The following is a 19,325-nucleotide window of genomic DNA, read 5'->3' on the forward strand; positions in this document are numbered from 1 at the left end:
GAAAAACGCAAGTAAATGAACAATAAGGATCAACACCCCGTTCAGAATCTGCACGCTATTAAAATGAAGTATATAGTAATGAAATAATCAAGTCTGATCTCTAGGGTCCAAATTTAAGTGTAAATGTTCCATAATCCAGTACTAAATGTTTTGTTCAAAACAAAGTATTGTGCAGTTCATATAAGATTCAAGTCATATAACTCAGAGGTACTGGAATTTGTACTAAATCATAGTAATAAAATCCAAAAGTTCAATCAAGAAGTTTGTTGATTCCAGTGCAATTAACAGTTGTCATATAATTGTAACAATGAGTCAAAGACAATCATACCAGATGTACACAGTATAGAACAAACATTATGTTTCCATACTTGGTCATAAATGTGGCAGGAGAAAAAACTATGAGTACAATTGAGTATGGAAAATTTACACTTAAATTTGGCATATGTTAATCTACACAAGAACAGATAACATAATATTGAGAGACATGCATTCATGACGTTGAACAAAAGATTACCTCAGATACAACTAAGCACGTGCTGTACACTTTATGCTGTTGCTTTAGAATAGACAAAAATGCCATAACGTTTATAAGAAATCATATGTTACAATTACTAAAACTACAATTGTATTATTTCGTAGGTATGTCATTCCAGATATTCACTGGTTCATAAAAGCCAAAACAAAATTTGACTATGCGCAAATTCAAACAAGAATATTTAGCAGTAAGATAGAACATAGTGTAAATATGGAAAGTCCGCACCAGATATATGAAGAGATAAACGAAGAAAGTCAGTCGCTAAATTAAAGTAATTCTAAGCGCAATAGTCAACACTAAATATTATTACACATTATTACATTTGAATTTAAAACCTAGTTATTGATGCAAGTAAGAGATATACGCAAAGATATACAATACTGGTTCACATACATACAATATTACTTATTTCATCTTTTACTAAAATCATATAGCTTAAAAAGCTTTCTATATGTTTTATAATAAATTTTTAGCTTATAGAATCAGGGTAAAATAATGCAGCAAAACGTACCTTAGCATGCAGAAATATCTTACTTTTAATCAGCTCAACAGATGCCATCTTTTTTTCGGGGGGGGGGTGGTATGCTGATCTATCCGATGGAATGTACATTTAGATTCAATGCTTAAATTTCAATTAATTTAGTAATTTGTTTCATTATCGCCAAAATCATAGGAGATAATAATGAAGGATTAAATCTTTTAGTTTAAAAATGCATCGTTGGCAATCATTGCACGTTAGCTGAAAAAATCTAAACGTTTCTGAAAAATCGCCAAAATTCAACAAATGTCCTCGGAAGTTCCGAAAATTATTCATTTAGGAAACATTTTTTTAATCTACCCTAGAATAGAACTCGAAAATTTATCCTAACTAACTTAACCGTATAAGGTATTTAATGTTAGTTAACCACTTATTACGATTTAAACCTTTACTGTAATTTTCCTTTCCACAGTTTTCATCACAATGCAAATTTGCTGTGTTTCGTATTAAAGTTGAGCATTTGGATTCTTAGATCTGAGCTTCTGGCAGCCGCATCGTCAACTCTACCTAAACTTTATTCTGGCTTTAGCGTTCTGCTAGCCAACGTTTGAAATACGTGCCGTTAAATATTTTCTTTCTCGCTTAACGTTTTAAAACATCCTCTACGAAGTCATCCCTTAGGCAGATAGCCCTCGAATGTTTCCCATAATTTAAATATTCCAATCTAATCCTTAAAAATCGTTGTTTAGAAGATTGTTCATAATAGGACTGTTAAAAATAAAATGATCATGCGAGCAGACGATCATGCGTTTGCAGCCATCTGAATCCTTTTTCCGGGCAGGCCTTGCGATAAATGTTTATAAAAAATAAATCCTTAGAATTCTATGGTAACGGATATTTTTGCTTAATAGGTTTAGTTTTATTATTTCCCTTTTCTCGGATTAATTACACTTAGGTTATTTCAGTCTAATATGTTTTCCTATATGATGTGAATAAAAATAAGAAAAAATTGGACAACATTTTCTTCATGCGAGAATCTTAATTATTTCAGTGATATAATATTATTTATTCAAGCGAAATTTCAAATCCTTTCAAATTAAAGGCGTAATAACCATAAAATATTCAGATGTGTGTGTGATTATGGCAAAGCCTCGAGGGCTATCTGCCTAAGAAGAGGGATGCCTTCGTGGAGGACTTTCTAAGGGAAACTGGCTCGTATACACGTTACACATGGGAAAAACCACGAAAACGCCCATGCAGCCAGCCCGTTCGCGGGATTCGAACCTCGGACCGAACTACCAGTGTTCAGCGACTTTACCGCTCGGCCGCTGGTGGGATAAAATATTCAGATATCAACCTACTCCTTCGCAACGAACATTCACATTCCTAATCCACAGTTTTTAAAGGTTCAGCCCTGCGTTCACTTGAGAATTGGTATTAATTTAAAAAGCAGTGTCAGTTCTAAAAAAATTACAAAGGATTAAAAATCTTAGCTTAATCTAAAATTCCAGAATTACATTAAAATTATCTCAAAATAATAGTTTCTTAAAATCACAAATGTTCCATTAGGTTTTAGTCCTTTTGTATCAAACTATAGTTTTTGTTGTGAAGTGGATAACAAATATTGGGGAAAAACTAGATTGTAAAGAAGTAAATATTGCATTAGATTTAATTCACATTTTATAAACTGTAGCATGATGAATCCTATAATACAGTTAATTCGTAAGATGTATTACTATCAAAGTAATATTCAAGTAATATTTTTTGATTTTGCAGTGGGATATAACGCGGAGAGGAAGAAATGAAATATATTCCTAGCTATTTTCTACAAAAGCGTCTTACGGCAGTAAGGTACGTATTAGAATTATTAATTTAATTATTTAAATTTTTAAACATTCCTGTCTTCCTTTCTACTTCTACTTAAGGATTTACTAACAATTCCGAAAGCTCTTTGGATAAATAACTGTATTTTGCATTTATGGGTATTATATCCGATTAACAATTTTCATTTAACACATCATCTTTATGTGTTACGCTGTCCACAGAAGTGAGAAATTACCGCACTGTCTCAGCGGATATTAAAGATAATTTGATAGAAGGCGTGGTACTTTGCTAAAGGCGTGGTTTTCAGAGGAAAGTCTAATCCAATTCCTTCGAACTTTCGTTCCATCAATTTGTTGTTTCTCTAAAGTACTATTATTCAAGGAAGAGAATTTCTGCGTCATTTCAGGGTGATTTAATTTAGAAGCAGGGAGAAAATGAGCTAATCCAGTTTTGGAGTTGTCGCATATAATTTTTGTTGATATGATACATTTACTAACAGTATGTAGAATTCTTTCATTTCTGTTGCAACTTTCTTCTCGAGTTCTAAATGTAGTCCGTTTATTAACAGTAAATAATCCCATTTAATAATAAAAAGTAAAGTGTAACTCATGCTGCCATTTCGCGTTTGCTCTTTTACACGTAATCTATCTAATAGTCACTACACATTTTAGTTCTTAAACTGCATTTTTGACATATAAATAAATGTAGGTATATTTACACTAAGTCGTCATATTATGTTTAAACTTTTGTGTGTGAGAGAGAAAATAGTTATTATTCTTCGGATTTGATTATACTTTCAGCTTTAAAATATTTTAATTAATATTTGCAGCGTTTGGAATCAGAAGTGGATCAGAACATCGTTTTATGTTTAAACTTCTGCAGTCTGTTTAAAATTTTTCTCCAAATCCTAGGTAATGTTTCCGTCAATAACAAATCATTCTGCACTGCTTCATTTCTGAATTACTGTCCAAATTTATAAGCATACTGTACGTCATTTTTATGTGTGAATACTTTACACTATGTGCAATTCCATATTTTGTTTACTGCTCTGTGCCTCATTTGTATTGAATTATCAAGTAGCATTATTATCAACTTAAAGTGTTATCAATTGTGTTGATGCTACAACGCTTCCTCTGGAATTAACATAACAGATAACGTTCCCTCAATAGATATTATGCTATCATTTGCATCTTATAACAGATATTAAGATACTAGATGAGACCAGTGCTTGCCATATAGAATGGTGCCGTGATGTTGCAAACTAGCGTTTGTACTGTAGGCATGTTTGCAATCGCATACATTTGAAACCATTTTAATGGATACTAAGATTGCTCAAGGTTACCTAATGAAATAATTATCACATTAGTAAAGAAAGTTTTAGTATGTAACTTTCGTGCTTTCGGCTGGAGCAGCTTTATTTTATTGAGAGGACGATATTTTGAAAACTCCACGATCTCGTCATGTAGAATCATTAGGTTAATTGGAAGCAGAAAAGATGAAAAATGTGCAACCGCCTTCGCCGGGAATCGAACCACCGGGCCTCTGGAATACCCGCCCAGCGTGCTACCGTTACACCACGAAGGCACGCTAGGGAAGTGGGAGAAATACCTTATATACTCCCCTTTTTAAAGGGCGACTAGGGTTTTAGGGGACCTAGTCGCCAAATCCTGGGTGCGGAGAATCATCATCCACAACCCTTTCCGTTCGGGCGACACTTGTAGAGATATTAGGTTAATTTTTGTAAGCCAGAGAGATGAAAAATATGCAATCCCTTCGCTGTGAATCGAACCACGGACCTCTGGAATACCGGCCCAGCCTGCTATCGTTACACCACGAAGGCACGCTAGGGAATTGGGAGAAATATCTTATAATCTTTCGAACATTTGTCACTTTTGTGTTCACTTAATAGACTTCATGTTGAATGTATGACGTATGACAACTATGCCTTCATCGTAAATTTCATTTTCCTCACTTTTGACTTTCTTCAACATTTCCAGCGGAAATTTCTGCAAGTACTGAGTTTGAGGGCCATACCAAAACGACGGTTTTGCAACCCTGATAGGATTATAAAAAGTATTAATAACTAATAGTGTTCAAGCATTCTCTTTTCTCTAGGTTCACGCCATGCTGGTTTTGAATCTTTCATTAAATATTTTTTTATTAAAAAGTCAAATTTTAATTAATAATTTTGTTTTTTCCTTATATATTTTTGTCTGCTTTTATGATTGCTTAAATGTTTGAAATGTTGCCTATGTTCGCTTTTAGTAAACGTTTCAGGAAAGTCTGTACGCCTAAATTTCTGTGACCAATGCACGTTTTCTAAAATAATTTAAATTTCATATTTAGTTTATTTTTAAGATTTTCTGGGGAAGAAATATAAATACGTGTATACGTGGAAGACAGATATTTTGGAGGTAGGATAACATTTCAACGTTTGCAGAAACATCTGCACGTCATTTTGAGCTACGTTAAGTGATGTTGTTATACTCGGATAGGTATAAAAATGACTTCTAACATGACGAGACGTGACTATGAAACTATGTAGTCAGAGGTACTGTTACTCGTATAAATATCATATCACTTGGCGAAATAGTTTACACTCCTTCGGCAAAATATAAAGTGTTTCCAGCAGAGCATCTCAATTTTCAAACATTTTTGTATACATTAGAGTCGTATATTAAGATATAATTTAAGATATACGTATCCCGATTATGCTTTTAAATGAAGCATTTACTCACTTAATTTCCGTGCGTTTATTTACTAAATTTATCGTAAAAAAGTCATTAGGGAAAATTATGCGAATAATTTAAATTCTGAAGGTCATGGTTATAGTAAAAGCATAACAAATGTATAGTGTTCTCAGATAAACTTCCGGTAAATATCACAGTATTATTTATTAAACATTAGAATTTCAAAACTATTGCTTAGAATATTGCTAGAAAATTATTGCTTTATTTTCAAATATATTCTTATTAGTCATTAGAGTTTCAAAATTATTGCTTTACGCCAATAAAATCATAAGGCCATTGATTATGTACTTCTTTGGCAGGGGGGGGACGAAAATGTACAATCATATGTATAAAATTAATGCTAATGGGTTAGTTTTTGTATCGACTGATTGACAAGTAAACCGTTTATTTCGGTAAACTTAACCTGATCCAACAGGCTGGAAAAGAACCAGATCCAATTAACAGCTGTTCTCTCGATGGCGAAAAGAAGGAACATAACCTTAAAGCTCTCATATTACAATTATAATCAATATCTCAGTTTTTACAGGCTCATCGCTTTGTTGGTTTTATTGGCTCAGATTAAGATTTTAAAATATTTTTTTTATAAATTTGAAGCCTCATAATTCTTAACTTATTAAGTCATACTGCGAGTGACGAATGGTCAAGAAGGACATTAGAAAACAAACAAAAATCTTTATATATCCTTATATATCTTTTTTTTATTTACACACACAAGCACGTTTTGAAATTATTTGAGCTAATGTTCCTTTGGGCTAAAAATATTTTACAACAGCCTATCTTTAAAATTTCCGAAGACAGTCTCGCGAGCTGGAGATAAATTTTGTTTTCGTAACGTGTTGCCATTGCTGGTGAAAGGAAATTTCTCAGGCTGAATATAAAGCAAACTTTAAAAAATGCCTTGAGAACCTTAATTTTCCACATGGGAATGGGAACAGCAATTATCGAGAATTATTCAAATCGTTTTACATTCACCGAAATGTTTTTTTTATTCAGAGTTGAAAAGTTTGAAATCACAGATTTTGAATTAATTTCGGCATAAGCAGGTAAAATAAAATTTTAATATTTCTAATACAAAGATGATATTTAGATTTTTCTATAATGATTAGTTAACATTTTCATTGTCGTGCATCGTTCGTTGCATCGTTTTTGTCGCTGTTAAAGACATCTCTTGTTTAACTCTGCAAAAAGAATAATTAATCGTTTCTAACTTTTTATTTGCTTGTACGAAGTAAAGGACATATTATAGTCTAGAAAATATTCGTGTGTCATATTTCAACAGAAATACCCATTTTGATGGCTCTCGAATGATTCCAACGATTTCCTTTTGCGTGATATTTGTACGTACGGAAGGAATATTTTTTCCCAAATCGGAATGCAAAATGGATTTTAAATAATTCTTTCATGATGATTTCATGATTTCTGAAAAGATTCTTTCATGATGTCCGTACGCATGTATTACTTACGTACTTATATATGTGTCTCGCATTAACTCAAAAGCGATTAGTGTAGAACGTTGAAAATTTGTACATAGGAGTGCTAGGTTAACATGTTGTACATATTGTACATATAACTAGATTTACTTGCAATAGGTGTAGAATTACCAATAATTTAAAACTGTAAGTGGAGGCTAGGCCTAACATGGCGGATGTTTGTTTATATTTGAAACTTTTAGTACTATATTGAATTAAGACAGATGGATCACGAAGTTCAGTGTCTTTTTGTCCAGTGGGGGCAAATGTTAACTTTAAAATTTGTGCACCAAACGTTTGTCTTTGTACTCGTTGGAGGAATTGCTTGCTTTTGGCGCAGAAACTCTAATTTTAATTGCACTTTTTTTTCTTTTTAGCTTTTTTAACTCTATTTGGTGTTTTAGTTTTTCTCGCCATTTTACAATTTTTAACGAAGATATTTTAAGTTTTTATATATTTTTGCCTTGCCGCGAAAGGAGAACTGAATTTATTGAATGAGAAATATATTTCTAATGAAATTCGAGAAAATAAGTTTAAATGAAGTTCAGCAAAAATGTATATAATTTAATAGTCCGTACCAAAAAGTCGTGGTCTCCACCTCGGACGTTTTTATCCCTGTAATTCTATCGTTTAAAACCCTATTATTTTTCAGGGAATAAGCCAATAAAATAATAAACATCATTTTAGCCGCTATTAATGACATTTCTTTCTTTAACTTATGTTTTAACGTGTTTTATTCTGGACGGAAAATGCTTTCCTAAGCTAATTAATTCCATATAGCTAGAGATAATTATTATTAGGATGATGTTTGAATGGATCCAACCAACGTTTATTAGTAATAAATTAATTCAACCAACCTTTATTGGTAATAAATTACTCTACATTTCTGAGTAACTGGCAGTTTTCTGTGTTTAACTTTCGTCTGATAAATGCATATTATACTCACAATTTCATTTTACAGGTAAAGCCTCTGAAAATAACTTTCAGATGATGTTTGATTTTTTTATTTATACTGTATTCAATATTTGCTAAAACGAGCACACAGTTTGCGGTGGTCTAGGAATGAAGCTTTATGAGTACAGACAGTGGTGTTTTTGTTTAAGGTTAAGTTTAATGGTAGAGGTATTTTGAGTATTAGTTCGAGGTTTCTAATTAGGAACAGAAAGGACTGAATTAACAGAAACTTCGAACTTATTCCGGTAGAAGTACAGACGCTGCTTAACAGTCTTCATTCTTTCAGTAACTGCTTCAATGGCAGGACAAGGCAGTTAAAGACTTTAGATCTTTCAAAGTTCGAGTGTCATTATATTTGCAATTTTCATATTCATTCTTCTGTTTTGTCATATATAGGAATATCTCTTGGCTCAGTACCGTGTTTACTCACTTATTTCTGTACCGATTTTTACTAAATTTATCGTAAAAAAGTCATTAGGGAAAATTATGCGAATAATTTAAATTCTGAAGGTCATGGTTACAGTAAAAGCATAACAAATGTAAAGTGTTCTCAGATAAACTTCCGGTAAATATCACAATATTATTTATTTGAAAGAAACATAGATTGTAACAAGAACGCTTAATAATATTTACTTGTTCAATATCTAACGAGATATCTCCATTTCTACTTCCCTGTGTCTTGAATCTTTCTGTTATGCACTATCCCTCTCTAAGCCTCAAATCATTTAGTGCTACTGGAACTGTTGTTTGAGACGTCAGCTATAGCTTGAAAGTCGTCGCTATCGTCATCATTGTCATCGTCTCCTTCAGCGTCGGAGTTATTAGAATCCTTTATTAATCAGGGCCCATACACCCAACGTCTTCAAAAGATTGAAAGCATTGTTTCAGTTTAGGAGCAATTTAACGCTTTCGTTACGGCCCAAATGCCACCACAAAGCCTCCCAACTAGTCAAAATCATCGTGATTATCATTTATAGGTTTTAAAATTAGGTTTTAATTCTTAACTGTGTACATTTTACTTACGTATTACCATTGATAAAATTTGTACTTTACATATTAGATGAAGGTGATGAAGAAACTTTATTAGTTTTGTTTAAACGAAATAATTTTATCTTTTACTGCAAAAAGGAAAAAATAAATAAGATAAAATAAAATCTCTTAATTATGAAATTTTCTAGGCTATGCGGTGGGACTTAAACTGCAGATTTCTCTTGCTTAAAATCAAAATCAAAATTCACCAGAATTATTAAATGTCTTCACTTTCAATACAAATGAAAAAAGTCACCAAAAGTGAACCTTTTCCCCCTTAGATATCGACAACTAGACATGATTGCAACTACAAGTATCATGTCTACTTACAATTATTATCTCCAGTGTTAAACCCAAAATTTCGGCAAACGTTTTTAATTTTAGATAAGAAAATTCTTGTACGAGCTGATTCTAGAATGGTAAACTGTTAAGTAAAATATCATTTCGGAGCCCTTCTTATTTATCTGAGTATGTCATAAATCTGCGTAGGAAGTTGTAGTTAATATTATATTACAAGTATTTCAAACGTTAACTTGCTCAATACTAAACAAAAATTGGTATTAGAGTTTTACTGACTTTAAATTATTTAATAGCTCTGCACTGTACGTAAATGAGAAAGTTTCCGAGGAAGAAGCTTGTGTATGTTGCTAAAATTAATCAAACGTTTTGTCTTAAACAAAATATGCTACTTTAAGTATTTTATTAATGGAAACATATGACTAATAATGCTTATAAGAAGTATACTGATGTAATACCTAGAACAATATTTAATAAAAAATATCAGTTTAATCATTCAGCTTTATAATGTATTTTGGTTTAGTCCAAAATTTCTGAACGAAAAAAAAAAAAAAAAAAATGTAATTGGCTGAGGATGGGAAGACTGCCTATTTTTAGTCTAGCTAAAACGATATCATAATAACAAAAGAAATGCCATTAAATCCAGCTTTCAGTGGGAGTGCTTCAATGATCTGAAAATTATGATATATTCGTATAAGAGGCATTGCAGCATATTACCGGAAGTCTATTGGGTATCAATGCCGTATCATTAACATACGATAATGTGATTCATTTCACATGCAATTTGCGGGAAGAAAAAGAGAGGATGAAATTTTTGAACAAACAATAATTGCATTTTCTAAATTCTATTTATTACAATTTTATAAATGTTTTCTTTTTTACATAGCTTTAAATAGTCATATCATGTTGTAATTTAATCGATAAGTGTTATTAAACCGGAAAATCGCGGTATAAAATGTTTTCAATTGGTTTTCATTAAAATCATTTCAATAACTTTCATATACTCTTATCATTTGAAACTTCACATACTAATTGCATTTGATTCACTTAATAGAAGTATGACAGAAAATATAATTTGTATGATATATTTATTTTATACGCATGTGCTTACACAAACGACTGAAGAAAAATGATTAAATCAACTGTTCATCTGTTTACGTATACACGAGCTAGTTCCTCCTAGAAAATCCTCCACGAAGGCATCCCTCCTGTTAAGCAAATAGCCCTTGTGTGTTTTGCCATAATTATATAAACCCAAACTTCATATGTTTATTCCATAATATAAATTTAACAATGATATTTAAAATAGACTTTCTTATATCATTTTATCTCTATTTTAGTTAAGCAGAAATGAAATAAAGATAAAATAGATAATATTCTAAACATTTCATATGTTAATTACTATAGCTATCATATTTAAATACAAATTTCTTATATTATTTACTATGCATATAGTGATTTCGAAAGAAGGCACAAAAGTACCTCTTACTCAAATTAGAAATTTTCTAATTTAAAAGTTACATCAAGTGAGATAACTGATTGACTCAGAGTATTAACAAAAATGTTCTTAATAAATGTTAGAGAAGCATACTATATTTATGCTTTGCCAATTCAGTTAATGAAACATAGTTGTGGAGTCGGTTACTAAGTAGTATCTATTCATCTGAAGTTAAGAGTCAATGCAGGGGTACAAATATCATAGTGGAAGCCCAATAAACTAGAAATCTACAAGAGATAAATCACATTTAAGGTCCACTGCACGAAACTGTATACTGGAACTAAGTTATAATTTAGCTAGATGGGGAATGTGAACGGCACACTCTATCAAATCATGTAGTCAGTCAAATCAGTCCGTCAGTCGATGCCTTTTCAGATTATATGATTATAAGTGGATGGTGGATGCACATATTGCGGGGTCCAGTTTCAGAACACACTTCAAACGTGAAACGCGTTGTCCTTGTAGTATGGAGGCATTTAAAATATGTGGATCCGAATTTTTTTCCAAAATACTGATGAAAAGAGGTGACTCAAGATGTCCAAGGTCTATTCCGTGATACTTTCTGTCAAAACTAGAATGTAGCTCAGGAAGATATTTCGATTGTGTTAAGCGTAAATTAAATAATCCATTATAAATAAATAACCTCTACTGATTTTATCTTGTTATTCATAATAATAATCACAGCTCTTCGCAATTTTATGTGTAGTAAAACAGTTGCTGAAGAATTCAGTTAGCAGCTAGCGTATTAAATAAGCAGCTGCTGCGATATAATTGCAATAAGCAGCTTCTGTCTCTTTCTTCCGAAAGATGAACTGCAACCTAAAATAACAAAGCATCTGTTCTTATACAGTCCTGCAAGTAAGACTTTCAGTTTGACATAAGGAACCCGAACAACAAATGTGCAATTTCAGATATCCTCTTCTGAAGTATTGTAAGTATCGGTAATATATCAATGTAATATATCTTTTAAGAATGGTAAAAATACATTTGGGATATTCTGAGAATATATTTTTGTAATTTTTTTCAACCTCTCATGTTTCTGTCTTTTAAAGTTGTCCAGTCTTCGAGTACACTTTTCATACAGTGTGGAGGTTTATTGATATCAGCTATCAATAAATATATACACTTGAAATCCTCTTATCAACAGAAATTTATTTCTCAGACTTTTATACCAAAATGCTGAGGAGTTGACATGATTTGAATTAAAAATATGTGTTCACTTCTACGAAATCCAGAAATGAGAAAAGTTGGAGACGACTATTTTTAAGGCTTAAATGATTAATTTTAACTCTTTGCACTCGAGAAGTTACCGCTTAATTTGATGCGGTCACTGGAGAGGTGACTATCGGTCAAAATGCAATTTGACCCTGTAACTAGAGAAGGGACTCTCGACCACCACTTAGTTTAACGCAATAATTTGAGCGGTAAAGATGGTTATTAGGTTTGGGCAGTATCGCCTTCAACAATACATGCGTATAAAACAACTGCCAATCTTTAGTCTGTAATGTTTATCCTAAGGTTTTAACAGTTATTTTTAGTTGAAGTTACTTTCCTATTCCTTTTAATTTCAGCTTACAAATTTTCGCCCAGAGTGTCTTTTTAGAATCGCGGTTAAATGCAAATGAAGGAAGAGAAGTACTAAGTAAAAGTTCCACAGACTTCGTTAGATATCCAGAGATTCTGGCTCGCTTTCGTTTTTTTGCTACACTCTCTTTAACGCTATTACTACGCTCGGCCGTATTTCAGGCCCTTGATAGCTTCGCCATTTAGTTAACATTTAGAGGCCAATTCCTGTAGAATTTTGATAGCTTCGGCTATATCTTTTTAGTTAAGTTTGAGTTTCTTAGTACTCTTCAATTCAAGCCCAAGTGGAGGCTTTTCTTTACGTCCTGAGAAAGGGCCATCTGTGAATCTTTATTTTGAGCAATAAAGGGTAATTAAGCCTTCTTGAGCTTTCCTTTCTGTTTGAGCTAAAGCGATTATTCGCTTACCAGTTCTCAAGGTTCCACAGACATAGCTGTAACTTTAAGGTTTGAATCTTATAAACCTCAAATATATTTTTAAAATTTATTAATATATAAGCGTCTTCGATGTTAGGTTAAACTTGACAGTCGTGGCAGTAGCAATATTATTTTCAAAATTATGGTGGCCAATAAGAATGAAATACGATGAAGCAATTAATTCAGGTGAGACGAGTTGGAGTTTTCGTTGATGAAAGAAGAAATTACGTTTATACCCGACTGCTTGAAGATAGGCAGCAGGAAAGCAATGATGAAGGTAGCGATGAAGTAAGAGGTAAAGTTTGCCCCAAAATTAACGCAAGATTTGAATTTGGCGCCATTTTCGCATTAAGTTGTTGGCAACACTGAAGAAAGAACAGTTTGAAAGCCAAGAGTTTAGGGTTAGTGAAAATGGAGCGTCATACGATACAACAACGTGTCTTTATTATTGAACAATATTTTAAAAATAATGAAAGTTTGGCGGCCGCAGTTCGAAAATTTTATACAAAATATGGTAAAAATAATGTTTTAACCTCGTCAACTGTGAAAAGATAAATTGAAAAATTCGTAGAAACTGGATCAGTTGGAGACACTAAACACACCGGTCGTCCAAAAACAAGCCGTTTCAAATGTCAGTATTGAAGCAGTGCGTCAGAGTGTTCGTGAAAACCAAGGAATATCAGTTTGGCGTCGTGGACAAGAATTGCAAATTTCAAGAAGCTCTCTACAGCGTATACTCACAAGAGATCTGTGTTTTCATGCTTACAAAATTCAATTAACACAACAACTGAAGCCTAATGACCATGAACAGCGAAGAGAATTCGTGGAATGGATTATTAATCATCAAAAAGTGGATGATGATTTTTAGAGCAAAATAATCCCAAGCGATGAAGCACATTTTCACCTCGATGGCTTTGTTAATCGCCAAAATTGTCGTGTTTGGGGTTCGGAGGACCCACGTGTGATTAGCGAAAAACAAATGCACCCACAACGTGTCACTGTTCGGTGCGAATTTTGGGTAGGAGGCATCATCGGACTATACTTTTTTGAGAATGAGGCTGGTCAAACAGCAAGTGTTAATGGTGCTTCATATCGTGACATAATAACACAGCTCTTTCTGCCGAAATTGGATAACATTAATGTGGCCAATATGTGATTTCAACAAGACAGTGCCACATGCCATACAGCCAATGAAACAATTCAATTACTGCATGAGACATTTCCTGATCGTGTAATCTCTCGTTTCGGTGATCATAATTGACCCCATAGATCATGTGATTTAACACCATTAAATTTCTTCTTATGGGGTTATTTGAAGTCAAATGTCTATGTCAACAATACCACAACCACACGTGCATTACAAGAGAAAATTAAATGCTGCATCAGCGAAATTCAGCCACAATTATGCAGAAAGGTCATGAACAATTTCGACGAAAGGGTGCGTGTTTGCCAGCAAACCCGTAGAGGCCATTTGCCAGATGTGTTATTCCATAAATAACCCTATCCTATTTACTTTATGATTCACTTAAAAATAAATATCTAAAGACTAAAAACTCTCTTTTATATTGAACTCAAATCTTGCGTGAATTTTGGGACACCCTTTATAACAAGGCAAAACATCAGGGTGATAGATAATGAATGTGAACGTGACAGTGATTCCGCAGAAGAGAGAGAGAATTTTCAGAATGGATAACGTGCACAGAGGCCGAAGAAATACTCCAAAGAATTCCGTTTGCATACAGCGAACGAGTCGCAGGTAAACTTCAGAAATAAAAGAGTTAGTAGATTTCTTTGAATTGTGTATGAAATCATTTTAAATTAGCTGCAAGAAATTCATTAAATATGCGGAAAATCGTCTCTAGTTGCTGGTTCGCTCGAGCGAAAAAGGCCTCGAGTGCAAAGGGTTAACGTTCATTATTCAACATTTCTTTTAAGCGGGATTCCAGCATGCGAAGTTCCATTAAGGGAATCTTTATTAGGTTTGCTAATATTGTTTCACCAAATTGTTTCACACATTCCTGCTCTTGTGGTGCCCTGCTAACATACCGAAAATCCATGACTTGAATCCTGCAAAAGCATACTGTTGATTTCTCATATTTTTAGGAAAATTAGAACACAATAATTTCAAAAAATGGTGCCAGAATTAAAATATGATGGACAATAATTCGTTACTATCCGCATTTGCTAGAGTAGACCTCATGAAAACCAGTCGTCCATTAAGTTTGGTAAATTATAGTAAGTCATCGCATTCCCTATGCGTGCCGTCATGATGTAAATGGTTAAAAAGCCCGACTGAGAAATTGCGAGAACTGTATGCAAATATTTGTCACGGAATAATTGACATTTTGTGTTCCCTACTTCGAAAAAATTAAGTGAATAACGTATCTATTCATAGTTAGTATGGATTCCACGTATTTTATTTTAAATATTATGGTTTTATTTAATTTTTATTTGATTTTATGATTTATTTATTTTAATAAAAAACAATAAAAAATTCTTTGATAAACAATGAAAGATAGCCAAAGATATTTGATTTACAATTATGAAATGAACGATATTAAACTTCTTCTGTCGTATACTAAAGCACAAAAATGCGTCAGAGAAGTACTCTAATATTGTACTTTTCCTGAAAAAATTTTCTGTCTTCTGAGTCACATACCAGAAATTGTAAATACGTGTTCCCAGTACGTGATAAGAAAATCTGAGACAAAATCTTTTTAAAAACAAATCTTTCTTCGTAGAGGATCCTCTGTGAGAAAATGTAATTAGATGTATTAAGAATGCAAAACTAATAAATGATCATCAAATACCGATCTGAGGAGTGGTAAAGAATTTCTAAGATATGCGTCTATTACAATAAAAGTTTGCACTGAAGTTAAGAATCTGCATATACATTTGTTTCTAAATCGTAAAATGCTCCACGCATATACAGCACTTTTTGTTTGCTTTCCATTGGGACACGTGATTGGTTAAATGTAAATTTTTAATTTTTTGTGCTGTTTCCGTAAACTTTAAGCTCTTCAAAGAGGAAAAACCGAAGTATAATGAATCTCGTTAATATGATTTCCTCTGTAGTGCTGCAGTGTGTTCATCTTTATAAATGAATCTGACACCACATTAAAACAAGCACGAGTATTTCTCTCAATAATACTTTTGTTCTTTGTATTTGTATATTCAGATTCCTTACAAAGTATATTTCGTTACTTTTAAAATTAAGTTAAACTTTCCAAAACACTTCGGCGCAATTATAGTGGTAGATTCATCGACGAATTATTTATGGTTTTATCTCAAAACTCGTTCTAATGGAACTGTGTTAATTCGAACGGAAGCCATTCTGTTAATAACGAAAGGCATTTTTGAATAAAAAACTAAGTTTGAAATACTTACGTTGATGCTCGCTGCAAACGTTTATGAAGAAAAAAGCTTTGTCTCAAATTTAATTTCTAAAAACATTCATTTTTTTTTTTCTGGAGAAAAGCCACGACACTTAATTGAAGACAAATATATATTTTTCGGGATATTTTCCCATAGTTTAAAGGGAAAGAAATGAAAAGTGTTGGTTTGATTTGATTTGGTTGGGTTTATTAGATTACGGCAAAGCACTCGAGGGCTATCTGCCTTAAGGGAGGGATGCTTACGTGGAGGACTTTTTAAGGGAAACTGGCTCGTATACACGTTACACTTGGGGAAAACCACGAAAACACTCATGCAGCCAGCCCGTTCGCGGGATTCGAACCTCGGACCGAACTACCAGTGTTCAGTGACGTTACCGCTTGGCCGCTGGTGGGCCTTGATTTGATTTGGAAATGCTTCTGAAAAGAAGGAAACAACTCCAGTTCCAACCTCCTTTGTATGCCACGATTATTGGGTATAAAAAATTTAGTAATTAAAAAACAAATTAATAATAATAAAACAGAAAGAAAACCTGAAATTTTTCAGCTTTTATATTACGCCTAAAAGAGCCTTTTTTTAACGTCAGTAATAACACATATTTAAAAATATGAAAAAGACATGTCTTTAGAATTTCCGATACACAGTCTCGCGCGCTAGAGATAAAAATGTTTTTTTTTTTTTCGTCCAGTGTTGCCATTGTTCCCTTTGAAATCGTTAAGTGGGTTCATTAAAAATTCGTTGAAGTTTTTCAATATTTGAAATAGGTAATAAAACAAATTCAAGATCAAAAATTCGGTCTTTCAAGTAACCATGTTTGATGGCTTTACATACAGTTGTTTTTTCACAATGGGAAAAACATTCATTCATTCATGCAGATTATTCATTATTTAGTTTCTTTAAATATAATACATGGCGTTAATATTTGGTGGCAACAGTTTGAAAAGTAAATCAACGCAGAAGGTGAAACGACGCAAAATACAGTTTTGAGACTAATAGCCCTTTGGGTTTAACTCCCCTTTGGAATTATAATTAATAAGTAGAAATTAAACTCAATTCATTTCATTTCTAATGTTTTTATTTAAATTCATCTTCCTAATTTAAGCTATTACTACGAATTTTGTATAATATTGTCACGAATTTGGTATTTAAAAAGCTAATGTTAGTTCAATTATAAATTAAATGGTTTTATTTCTCGCGCAGTGCAGCGCGTGACGAATATTAAAAGAAAGCTAAGCCGGAAAATTGAAAATACAAGAGCGCGTGCATTAAATAAATAAATATCTCTTTTTGATTTCGAGAAAGTACTGGAAAATTCTAGCGCGTGATTTTAAAATCTTATAAAAGGAGGAAAACATCTCAGTTTGTAGTAGTTGCTTAGTTTGTTGCTGTTTAGAAAACTGCTCTTGTTGATTGTAGCGGATTAGCGTTCTTTAGCTGTTTTGAATTACGTTCTATTGTACATTTGAGTAGTTAAAAGATAACTACTGTGAGATATTGTAATACTGCATGATAATTTGAGAAAATTTAAGCATTTTTATTGTGATAATAATAAATTTTTGTTCATTTTTCATCGGACTTGTGCATTCATTTCGTAACGAATCCGCACGTAACAATTTTTGGTGTCAGGAGTGGGGTTTGAATGCCAATAACAAGAGCTATGGAAGAGCAATTAAGGCAGTTAATATCAGCCTTTGCCTCATTTAAAGAAGAAATTAAAGAGGAAATGAAATTGGGCCAGGAATCCGTTAAGGAAAAAATGAAGTTGGGCCAGGAATCCGTTAAGGACGAAATGAAAGCCGTTCAAGCTGGTCAAGAAAAGATTGAAGCATGTCAAGAAGAAATGAAAAGAGAAATTACCTGCATAATAGAAAATAAATTTGAAGCTATGGAAGGCAGAATTGACACAGTTGAAAATAAAGTTGGACAAATTGAAGAAAAAGTTTCTTTCGTAAAAGATGAAATTGAAGAAGGAGTTTCTTCGGTGAAAGAAGAAATAGAAAAAAGAGTTTCTTCTGTAAAAGAACATATAGAAGGGAGAGTTTCGACTGTGGAGGAACGAATTGAAGGAAGAGTTTGTGCCGTCCAACACCAAATCGAACAACAAATTGATGAGAGAGTTTCTGCAGTTGCCAAAGAAATGGAAACTTTAAAGAAATTCGTAGCGACGGCAGGGAGCAAGAGTGATGATTTTAAATTCTTACCGATGCCTGCTCGTCCATCTCTGAAGCTATCCACATATGATGGGAAGACATCCTGGCAAGTGTACAAGACCCAGTTTTCTATCGTTGCGGATGCGAATGGATGGGATACCCAAGCTAAGGCCTGTCATCTCGCCGCTTCTTTAAGAGCCGACGCAGCGGATATCCTTCAGACTCTTCCCGAAAACAAAAGGTTAGATTTCGAAGCTCTGTCCGGCGCCTTGGAGCTGCGCTTTGGGGAAAAGTGTTTAAAAGACTACAGCAGGCTCTAATTAAAATCTCGTCAACAGAAGCCCACAGAATCACTCCATGAGCTCGCCACGGATGTTGAAAGGCTGTCCCACCTCGCCTTTACTGAGTGCCCGAGAGAAACGAGGGGAATTCTGTCGCTGCAATATTTCATCGATGGCATCCGGGACCCTGAAATACAGAAAGCACTGCGAATGGCGTATGTTAAAGATTAAAAAAGCGCTTTAGTGTACGCCATGAAGTTCGAGGCAGACCAGCAAGCAACTAGTAGAGATCGCTACCCAGTTAGAGCTGTGCGAGTCCATGAGCCAATGGATCAACTGATGGCTCGTTTGGATGATTTAGCCAGAGAATTCGAGGCTTTGATACGGAGTAGGAGCGAGAAGAAAGTGGTTCTAAGGTGTTGGAGATGTGGTAGTGAAGGTCACCTAAGACGGAATTGCAGAACACCCCAGGGTACGGAATATAAAGCAGATGATTTTACCAGACAAGTCAGTGGCTTGAGACGGAACAGAAGTGAAAAGAAACTAATTCTAAAGTGCTGGAACTGAGGAGTTGAAGGCCACATACGAAGAAACTGCAGAACACCCCGAGGTACGGAAAATAAGACCATTTCCCAGCAACGACGCAGTAGTGACCATATCGAGGAAC

General features: G+C 33.5%; 1 protein-coding gene and 1 long non-coding RNA gene across 2 annotated transcripts in view; one reads left to right on the forward strand and one right to left on the reverse strand.

The window, feature by feature from the left end:
• LOC118184219 (adenylate cyclase type 8-like) overlaps positions 1 to 19,325 on the reverse strand; it is a 411,974-nt gene that overhangs the window by 280,140 nt on the left and 112,509 nt on the right. The gene's annotated exons all lie outside the window — the stretch shown is intronic.
• The window catches only part of LOC146997971 (uncharacterized), a 123,549-nt gene that overhangs the window by 68,735 nt on the left and 35,489 nt on the right, over positions 1 to 19,325 (forward strand). Inside the window, exon 3 of the long non-coding RNA XR_015040178.1 lies at positions 2,790 to 2,864. This is a non-coding gene — a long non-coding RNA (uncharacterized LOC146997971). The remainder of the gene's footprint in view (positions 1 to 2,789; positions 2,865 to 19,325) is intronic.

Source organism: Stegodyphus dumicola, chromosome 3 (genome assembly GCF_044657685.1).
Source record: "Stegodyphus dumicola isolate Sdum_Otavi_A_Nest chromosome 3, ASM4465768v1".
Taxonomy (NCBI): Eukaryota; Metazoa; Arthropoda; class Arachnida; order Araneae; family Eresidae; genus Stegodyphus; species Stegodyphus dumicola.